Source organism: Oncorhynchus tshawytscha, linkage group LG10, assembly GCF_018296145.1.
Source record: "Oncorhynchus tshawytscha isolate Ot180627B linkage group LG10, Otsh_v2.0, whole genome shotgun sequence".
Taxonomy (NCBI): Eukaryota; Metazoa; Chordata; class Actinopteri; order Salmoniformes; family Salmonidae; genus Oncorhynchus; species Oncorhynchus tshawytscha.
The window spans coordinates 21717102-21728788 of NC_056438.1; positions in this window are offsets into that span (position 1 = coordinate 21717102).

Below are 11687 nucleotides of genomic sequence, written 5' to 3' on the forward strand. Positions count from 1 at the left end.
TGACTGCCCTTGGATTGGCTTCATGTGTTACTCCTTTTAAGGCGCTTCTCTTGGTTCATTTAAAAAAAAAAAAATGGGGCTAGTATAATTTCTTTCTCCAGTCACTGACATGTCATTGCAGTGTTGCACATGTCCTCAATCACACCTTTTTTAAAAAATATTTATAGGACTGATTCCTTAACGCCAATAGTGTTCTTTCAGCTTTCCAAAAAAACTGGCGGCTCATTTGATTTGCAGGATGTGTTTTTATAACTCGTTCAAAGTGCTAGTCGGATCCTAGGTCAGAACTAAAGGAAACTGTAATTTCCGACTTGCTAAGTGGTTAAACACACAGCACATGTGGAACTACAACCAGTTAGCAAGTCGAACATTTCTGAGTTTCCCAGTTCCGACTAGCATGTGAACACTGCATGAAACACACACCCACCCACATCAGTCAATATACAGGGCCTTTGGAAAGTATTCATACCCCTTGCCTTTTCCACATTTTGCTACATGACAGCCTTATTTTATTCTAAAATGGATTAAAATGTTTTTTCCTCATCAATCTACACACCATAATGACAAAGTAAAAACAGTTTTGTTTTTAGACATTTTTGAAAATGTAAAAAACATGTTAATATTTACATAGTATTCAGACCCTTTAATCAATACTTTGTTGAAGCACCTTTAGCAGCGATTACAGCCTCGAGTCTTCTTGGGTATGATGCTACAAGCCTGGTACACCTGTATTTGGGGAGTTTCTCCTATTCTTCTCTGCAGTTCCTCTCAAGCTCTTTCAGGTTGGATGAGGAGCATCGCTGCAGAGCTATTTTCAGGTCTATCCAGAGATGTTCGATTAGGTTCAAGTCCGGGCTCTGGCTGGGCCACTCAGAGACTTGTCCCGGAGCCACTCCTGCGTGTATACTTAGGGTCGTTGTCCTGTTGGAAGGTGAACCTTCGCCCCAGTCTGAGGTCCTGAGCGCTCTGGAGCAGGTTTTCGTCAAGGATCTCTGTTGCGCAGTTAATCTTTTCCTCGATCCTGACTAGTCTCCCAGTCCCTACCGCTGAAAACCGACCCCAATGCATGATGCTGCCACCACTATGCTTCACCGTAGGGATGGTGCCAGGTTTCCTCCAGACGTGATGCTTGGTTTTCAGGACAAATTCAATATTGGTTTCATCAAAACAGAGAATCTTGTTTCTCATGGTCTGAGAGTCCTTGCACTGTCAACTGTGGGACCTTTCTAAATCATGTCCAATCCATTGAATTTAACACAGGTGGACTCCAAGTTGTAGAAACATCACAAAGATGATCAATGGAAACAGGATGCACCTGAGCACACTGTCAAGTCTCCTAGCAAAGTGTTTGAATAATTTATGTAAATAAGATATTTCTGTTTATTTTTTGTAAATTTGCAAAAGCTGTCACCTCCCCCACCATCATACTCTTCTCCTGCAAACAGAGGGGCAATTGGGATCAAACACGTATATATATGTATATGTATGTATATGTGTGTGTATATATATATATGTATATATATATGTATATATATATATTATTTATTAGGGAACACTTAAACAACACTAACTCCAAGTCAATCACACTTCTGTGAAATCAAACTGTCCACGTAGGAAGCAACACTGTTTGACAATAAATTTCACATGCTGTTGTGCAAATGGAATAGACAACAGGTGGAAATTATAGGCAATTAGCAATACACCCCCAATAAAGGAGTGGTTCTGCAGGTGGTGACCACAGACCACTTCTCAGTTCCTATGCTTCCTGGCAGATGTTTTGGTCACTTTTGAATGCTGCCGGTGCTTTGCTTTTACTCTAGTGACCCTGGATCATTGTTACTCTAACTTCCGCGACGCATATAAGGCCCTGCCCCGCCCCCCTTTCGGAAAAGCTGACCACGACTCCATTTTGTTGATCCCTGCCTACAGACAGAAACTAAAACAAGAAGCTCCCACGCTGAGGTCTGTCCAACGCTGGTCCGACCAAGCTGACTCCACACTCCAAGACTGCTTCCATCACGTGGACTGGGAGATGTTTCGTATTGCGTCAGACAACAACATTGACGAATACGCTGATACGGTGTGCGAGTTCATTAGAACGTGCGTTGAAGATGTCGTTCCCATAGCAACGATTAAAACATTCCCTAACCAGAAACCGTGGATTGATGGCAGCATTCGTGTGAAACTGAAGGCACGAACCACTGCTTTTAATCAGGGCAAGGTGTCTGGTAACATGACTGAATACAAACAGTGCAGCTATTCCCTCCGCAAGGCTATCAAACAAGCTAAGCGCCAGTACAGAGACAAAGTAGAATCTCAATTCAACGGCTCAGACACAAGAGGTATGTGGCAGGGTCTACAGTCAATCACGGACTACAGGAAGAAACCCAGCCCAGTCACGGACCAGGATGTCTTGCTCCCAGGCAGACTAAATAACTTTTTGCCCGCTTTGAGGACAATACAGTGCCACTGACACGGCCTGCAACGGAAACATGCGGTCTCTCCTTCACTGCAGCCGAAGTGAGTAAGACATTTAAACGTGTTAACCCTCGCAAGGCTGCAGGCCCAGACGGCATCCCCAGCCGCGCCCTCAGAGCATGCGCAGACCAGCTGGCCGGTGTGTTTACGGACATATTCAATCAATCCCTATACCAGTCTGTTGTTCCCACATGCTTCAAGAGGGCCACCATTGTTCCTGTTCCCAAGAAAGCTAAGGTAACTGAGCTAAACGACTACCGCCCCGTAGCACTCACATCCGTCATCATGAAGTGCTTTGAGAGACTAGTCAAGGACCATATCACCTCCACCCTACCTGACACCCTTGACCCACTCCAATTTGCTTACCGCCCAAATAGGTCCACAGACGATGCAATCTCAACCACACTGCACACTGCCCTAACCCATCTGGACAAGAGGAATACCTATGTGAGAATGCTGTTCATCGACTACAGCTCGGCATTCAACACCATAGTACCCTCCAAGCTCGTCATCAAGCTCGAGACCCTGGGTCTCGACCCCGCCCTGTGCAACTGGGTACTGGACTTCCTGACGGGCCGCCCCCAGGTGGTGAGGGTAGGCAACAACATCTCCTCCCCGCTGATCCTCAACACTGGGGCCCCACAAGGGTGCGTTCTGAGCCCTCTCCTGTACTCCCTGTTCACCCACGACTGCGTGGCCATGCACGCCTCCAACTCAATCATCAAGTTTGCGGACGACACAACAGTGGTAGGCTTGATTACCAACAACGACGAGACGGCCTACAGGGAGGAGGTGAGGGCCCTCGGAGTGTGGTGTCAGGAAAATAACCTCACACTCAACGTCAACAAAACTAAGGAGATGATTGTGGACTTCAGGAAACAGCAGAGGGAACACCCCCATCCACATCGATGGAACAGTAGTGGAGAGGGTAGCAAGTTTTAAGTTCCTCGGCATACACATCACAGACAAACTGAATTGGTCCACTCACACAGACAGCATCGTGAGGAAGGCGCAGCAGCGCCTCTTCAACCTCAGGAGGCTGAAGAAATTCGGCTTGTCACCAAAAGCACTCACAAACTTCTACAGATGCACAATCGAGAGCATCCTGGCGGGATGTATCACCGCCTGGTATGGCAACTGCACCGCCCTCAACCGTAAGGCTCTCCAGAGGGTAGTGAGGTCTGCACAACGCATCACCGGGGGCAAACTACCTGCCCTCCAGGACACCTACACCACCCGATGCTACAGGAAGGCCATAAAGATCATCAAGGACATCAACCACCCGAGCCACTGCCTGTTCACCCCGCTGCCATCCAGAAGGCGAGGTCAGTACAGGTGCATCAAAGCTGGGACTGAGAGACTGAAAAACAGCTTCTATCTCAAGGCCATCAGACTGTTAAACAGCCACCACTAACATTGAGTGGCTACTGCCAACACACTGTCAGTGACACTGACTCTACTCCAGCCACTTTAATCATGGGAATTGATGGGAAATGATGTAAATGTATCGCTAGCCACTTTAAACAATGCTACCTTATATAATGTTACTTACCCTACATTGTTCATCTCATATGCATACGTTGATACTGTACTCTATATCATCGACTGCATCCTTATGTAATACATGTATCACTAGCCACTTTAACTATGCCACTTGGTTTACATACTTATCTCATATGTATATACTGTACTCGATATCATCTACTGTATCTTGCCTATGCTGCTCTGTACCATCACTCATTCATATATCCTTATGTACATATTCTTTATCCCCTTACACTGTGTATGACAGTAGTTTTTTTTGGAATTGTTAGTTAGATTACTTGCTCGTTATTACTGCATTGTCGGAACTAGAAGCACAAGCATTTCGCTACACTCGCATTAACATCTGCTAACCATGTGTATGTGACAAATAAAATTTGATTTGATTTAGTGGTAGCATGAGACGGAGTCTACAACCCACACAAGTGGCTCATGTAGTGCAGCTCATCCAGGATGGCACATCAATGCGAGCTGTGGCAAGAAGGTTTGCTGTGTCTGTCAGCGTAGTGTCCAGAGCATGGAGGCGGTACCAGGAGACGTGAAGGAGGCCGTAGGAGGGCAACAACCCAGCAGCAGGACCGCTACCTCCGCCTTTGTGCAAGGAGGAGCACTGCCAGAGCCCTGCAAAATGACCAACAGGCCAAAAATGTGCATGTGTCTGCTCAAACGGTCAGAAACAGACTCCATGAGGGTGGTATGAGGGCCCGACGTCCACAGGTGTGAGTTGTGCTTACAGCCCAACACCGTGCAGGACGTTTGGCATTTGCCAGAGAACACCAACATTGGCAAATTCGCCATTGGCACCCTGTGCTCTTCACAGATGAAAGCAGGTTCACACTGAGCACATGTGACAGAGTCTGGAGACTCTGTGGAGAACGTTCTGCTGCCTGCAACATCCTCCAGCATGACCGGTTTGGCGGTGGGTCAGTTATGGTGTGGAGTGGCATTTCTTTGGGGGGCCGCACAGCCCTCCATGTGCTCGCCAGAGGTAGCCTGACTGCCATTAGGTACCGAGATGAGATCCTCAGACCCCTTGTGAGACCATATGCTGGTGCGGTTGGCCCTGGGTTCCTCCTAATGCAAGTCAATGCTAGACCTCATGTGGCTGGAGTGTGTCAGCAGTTCCTGCAAGAGGAAGGCATTGATGCTATGGACTGGCCCGCCCGTTCCCCAGACCTGAATCCAATTGAGCACATCTGGGACATCATGTCTCGCTCCATCCACCAACGCCACGTTGCACCACAGACTGTCCAGGAGTTGGCAGATGCTTTAGTCCAGATCTGTGAGGATATCCCTCAGGAGACCATCCGCCACCTCATCAGGAGCATGCCCAGGCGTTGTAGTTAGGTCATACAGGCACGTGGAGGCCACACACACTACTGAGCCTCATTTTGACTTGTTTTAAGGACATTACATCAAAGTTGGATCAGCCTGTAGTGTGGTTTTCCACTTTAATTTTGAGTGTGACTCCAAATCCAGACCTCCATGGGTTGATAAATTTGATTTCCATTGATCATTTTTGTGTGATTTTGTTGTCAGCACATTCAACTATGTAAAGAAAAAAGTATTTAATAAGAATATTTCATTCAGATCTAGGATGTGTTATTTTAGTGTTCCCTTTATTTTTTTGAGCAGTGTATATATATCACACACACAATACAAGATTGATTAACCGATTGCTTCCCGCACCTGCCCGACCGTCCAGCATCACTACTCTAGACGGTTCGGACTTAGAATATGTGGACGACTACAAATACCTAGGTGTCTGGTTAGACTGTAAACTCTCCTTCCAGACTCACATTAAACATCTCCAATCCAAGATTATATCTAGAATCGGCGTCCTATTTCGCAACAAAGCATCCTTCACTCATGCTGCCAAACATACCCTCGTTAAACTGATCATCCTACTAATCCCCGACTTCGGTGATGTCATTTACAAAATAGCCTCCAACACTACTCAACAAATTGGATGCAGTCTATCACAGTGCCATCCGTTTAGTCACCAAAGCCCCATATACTACCCACCACTGTGACCTGTACGCTCTCGTTGGCTGATCTTCGCTTCATACTCGTCGTCAAACCCACTGGCTCCAGGTCATCTACAAGTCTCTTCTAGGTAAAGCCTTATCTCAGCTCACTGGTCACCATAGCAGCACCCACCCGTAGCACACGCTCCAGCAGGTATATCTTACTGGTCACCCCCAAAGCTAATTCTTCCTTTGGCCGCCTTTCCTTCCATTTCTCTGCTGCCAATGACTGGAACGAACTGCAAAAATCTCTGAAGGTGAAGACTTACCTCCCTCACTAGCTTTAAGCACCAGCTGTCAGAGCAGCTCACAGATCACTGCACCTGAACATAGCTCATCTGTAATAACCCATCCGATCTACCTCATCCCCATACTGTATTTATTTATTTATCTTGCTCCTTTGCACCCCAGTATCTCAACTTGCATATTCATCTTCTGCACATCCTATCATTCCAGTGTTTAATTGCTATATTGTAATTACTTCGCCACCATGGCCTTTTTATATAGACCTTTTCTACTGTATTATTGGCTGTATGTTTGTTTATTTCATGTGTAACTCTGTTGTTGTAGTATGTGTCAAACTGCTTTGCTTTATCTTGGCCAGGTCGCAGTTGCAAATGAGAACTTGTTCTCAACTAGCCTACCTGGTTAAATAAAGGTGAAATAAATAAAACTACTTGACTGACTGAATATACAGGCTTAGCTGTGGGATGTAGGGGTGCTAGGTGTGCTGCAGGACCCCTGGAAAAAAAGAAAAGTTAGAGAGAAAAAAATTGTTCCTCACAAAAGTAGTGTCCTCGGCCTTTACTAGTCCTGTATTAGCGGGCCGATATTGCCGTGTGTAGCCCGGGGGAAACAAAATGTTCTGCGAACGAAATCTCAGCACCCCCAAATATGCATACAGGCTCTTTACAGACAAACTATTCGGCAAACAAAACAACTACTCCTCAACCAATCATTTCTCACCTCCCACTTTCTCCTCCTCGAATCTCCTTGGCGTAGACCTGTGCTCCGTTCCGGCCAATATTTTGAGCCATCCTCCCCACTGCAGCTTCCACTGATTCGGGAGGGTGGAGAGGGGGAAGGAACAAAAGAGAGTAGGAGAAAGGAAAATTAGAAAGACTGAGAAATGTGCAGTAAAATAACATGAGCATTCCAATCTTGTCTTCCTCTTTCACTAGAATCAAACCCGAACCAGCGCCCCCCCCCCCTCCCCCATTCATAAAATCTACTGAACATAAATGTAAACATAACATGTGAATTTTTGGTCCCATGTTTCATGAGCTGAAATAAAAATCTCCCAGCAATAAAAAAAAAGCTTATTTCTCTCAAATGTTATGAATAAATTGATTAACATCCCTGTTAGTGAGTATTTCCCCTTTGCCATGACAATCCATCCACCTGACAGGTGTGGCATATCAAGAAGCTGATTAAAAAGCATGATGAATACGCACCTTGTGCTAGGGACAATACATGGTAGTTAGGTCACACAATACAATGCCATAGATATCTCAAGTTTTGAGGGAGCTTGCAATTGCCATGCTGACTGCAGTAATGTCCACCAGAGCTGTTGCCAAATAATTTAATGTTCATTTCCCTGCCATAAGCCGCCTCCAACGTCGTTTTAGCGATTTTGTCAGTACACCCAACCGGTCTCGCAAACGCAAACCATGTGTAACCACGCCAGCCCAGGACCTCCACATCCGGCTTCTTCACCTGCGGGATCGTCTGAGACGAGCCACCCGGACAGCTGAAAGACTGGCCGACTGACCTAGACCTGATAGCCTGTCTGCTTGAAACACGGAGAAGGCTGCTATTGACTGAAACAGGTCAGAAGGCAAGGACGGACAATGGTTATCCATGTTGATGGTTGGTCACAGACAGGCGGAGGGGTGTACATTTAAGGAGCCATAATGAGTACTGTGTTGTCAGTTATTTGTGTATGTTCACAAGCAGCTACCCCTACTTCCATTGTTGGTCAGAACCTGAGGCTAAAGCTGGAACCAGAATTCACACACACTGTCTATCTAGCACATCAAGTTGAAAGTCATCAACAAGTCTAAGTCGGTGTTATGTGCTGAAGGAGTTTAAGTCTCGAGTGTGACAGTGTGCCTCAGGCAATCGTTCAGGCAGAAATAATCATAAGTGACGTTTAACCAAGCATATAATGAGATGGTTTAGGGCTGTGACCATACCAGTATCACAATTTTTTTTCCATGTCAAAAATGAAAACACGAAGCAGACCAAACTCTTTGGCCCTTGAAAAACCTGATGTATGTAAAAAAATGTTTTGTGCTATAGCTTGAAAAATGAACAAATGTGACTAGATGACAACATAATGATGCTTGTTTCCAACAAATAACTTAAATCCGGTTCCTGTTTTGTTTTCTTGCCACGATACTAACGAGTATGGCAATACTTGTATCGTCCCGGCCCTAGAGATAGTCAGAGGGTACTCAGTCAACAACTACAGTGCTGACTGTACCCACAAAACTTGTATAGGAGAAAGAAGGAAGGAAGAGATGAGTGTTAGATGATGGACTGGTGGCAGCCGGTTGGGAATGGAAGCAGCAGCACCGTGTAGCACCTTCCATACATATTTGCCCAGTGGAGAAGCGCTCAGAGAGTAACTTTTTGGACCTGAATGCCAAGACTGTCAAGATAAAGGTGCTCAAAGTTGAAACATTTTGCACACGCCATCATACCATGAGACATCCATGTCTTCATCACTGGAAAAGGTAAACGGTTGAGATGTCAACCCTCCATAGGAAACCTATTGGAATCATAGAGATATAGATAACAGAATAGACATTTAATTTGACATTCGACGGTGGGTGGACCGGCGGTCATCTTTGTGGGGTGGAAAGACCCTGGATCATTGTTACTCTAACTTCCGCGACGCATATAAGGCCCTGCCCCGCCCCCCTTTCGGAAAAGCTGACCACGACTCCATTTTGTTGATCCCTGCCTACAGACAGAAACTAAAACAAGAGGCTCCCACGCTGAGGTCTGTCCAACGCTGGTCCGACCAAGCTGACTCCACACTCCAAGACTGCTTCCATCACGTGGACTGGGATATGTTTCGTATTGCGTCAGATAACAATATTGACGAATACGCTGATTCGGTGTGCGAGTTCATTAGAACGTGCGTTGAAGATGTCATTCCCATAGCAACGATTAAAACATTCCCTAACCAGAAACCGTGGATTGATGGCAGCATTCGCGTGAAACTGAAAGCGCGAACCACTGCTTTTAATCAGGGCAAGGTGTCTGGTAACATGACCGAATACAAACAGTGCAGCTATTCCCTCCGCAAGGCTATCAAACAAGCTAAGCGTCAGTACAGAGACAAAGTAGAATCTCAATTCAACGGCTCAGACACAAGAGGCATGAGGCAGGGTCTATAGTCAATCACGGACTACAGGAAGAAATCCAGCCCAGTCACGGACCAGGATGTCTTGCTCCCAGGCAGACTAAATAACTTTTTTTGCCCGCTTTGAGGACAATACAGTGCCACTGACAAGGCCTGCAACGAAAACCTGCGGTCTCTCCTTCACTGCAGCCAAGGTGAGTAAGACATTTAAACGTGTTAACCCTCGCAAGGCTGCAGGCCCAGACGGCATCCCCAGCCGCGCCCTCAGAGCATGCGCAGACCAGCTGGCCGGTGTGTTTACGGACATATTCAATCAATCCCTATACCAGTCTGCTGTTCCCACATGCTTCAAGAGGGCCACCATTGTTCCTGTTCCCAAGAAAGCTAAGGTAACTGAGCTAAACGACTACCGCCCGTAGCACTCACATCCGTCATCATGAAGTGCTTTGAGAGACTAGTCAAGGACCATATCACCTCCACCCTACCTGACACCCTAGACCCACTCCAATTTGCTTACCGCCCAAATAGGTCTACAGACGATGCAATCTCAACCACACTGCACACTGCCCTAACCCATCTGGACAAGAGGAATACCTATGTGAGAATGCTGTTCATCGACTACAGCTCGGCATTCAACACCATAGTACCCTCCAAGCTCGTCATCAAGCTCGAGACCCTGGGTCTCGACCCCGCCCTGTGCAACTGGGTACTGGACTTCCTGACGGGCCGCCCCCAGGTGGTGAGGGTAGGCAACAACATCTCCTCCCCGCTGATCCTCAACACTGGGGCCCCACAAGGGTGCGTTCTGAGCCCTCTCCTGTACTCCCTGTTCACCCACGACTGCGTGGCCACGCACGCCTCCAACTCAATCATTAAGTTTGCGGACGACACAATAGTGGTAGGCTTGATTACCAACAACGACGAGACTGCCTACAGGGAGGAGGTGAGGGCCCTCGGAGTGTGGTGTCAGGAAAATAACCTCACACTCAACGTCAACAAAACTAAGATGATTGTGGACTTCAGGAAACAGCAGAGGGAACACCCCCCTATCCACATCGATGGAACAGTAGTTGAGAGGGTAGCAAGTTTTAAGTTCCTCGGCATACACATCACAGACAAACTGAATTGGTCCACTCACACAGACAGCATCGTGAAGAAGGCGCAGCAGCGCCTCTTCAACCTCAGGAGGCTGAAGAAATTTGGCTTGTCACCAAAAGCACTCACAAACTTCTACAGATGCACAATCGAGAGCATCCTGGCGGGCTGTATCACCGCCTGGTACGGCAACTGCTCCGCCCTCAACCGTAAGGCTCTCCAGAGGGTAGTGAGGTCTGCACAATGCATCACCGGGGGCAAACTACCTGCCCTCCAGGACACCTACACCACCCGATTGTTACAGGAAGGCCATAAAGATCATCAAGGACATCAACCACCCGAGCCACTGCCTGTTCACCCCGCTATCATCCAGAAGGCGAGGTCAGTACAGGTGCATCAAAGCTGGGACCGAGAGACTGAAAAACAGCTTCTATCTCAAGGCCATCAGACTGTTAAACAGCCACCACTAACATTGAGTGGCTGCTGCCAACACACTGACACTGACACTGACTCAACTCCAGCCACTTTAATAATGGGAATTGATGGGAAATGATGTAAATATATCACTAGCCACTTTAAACAATGCTACCTTATATAATGTTACTTACCCTACATTATTCATCTCATATGCATACGTATATACTGTACTCTATCATCGACTGCATCCTTATGTAATACATGTATCACTAGCCACTTTAACTATGCCACTTTGTTTACATACTCATCTCATATGTATATACTGTACTCGATACCATCTACTGTATCTTGCCTATGCTGCTCTGTACCATCACTCATTCATATATCCTTATGTACATATTCTTTATCCCCTTACACTGTGTATAAGACAGTAGTTTTGGAATTGTTAGTTAGATTACTTGTTGATTATTACTGCATTGTCGGAACTAGAAGCACAAGCATTTCGCTACACTCGCATTAACATCTGCTAACCATGTGTGTGTGACAAATAAAATTTGATTTGATTTGATTTGGTCGTAATTTGAAGTTAAAACATTTCAATTGCAGTGTTCTGAAGGGATAGGTCCATTCTGTGAATTCTATTTCTGATTGAAATGCCACACGCCCTGTATTCAAGAGCACGTTGTGTGTCAACCGGGTCCAAAAAGTACCTTTCTGACCACTTCTTCCAAACAGGTACATAAAAGTCTTGTTTC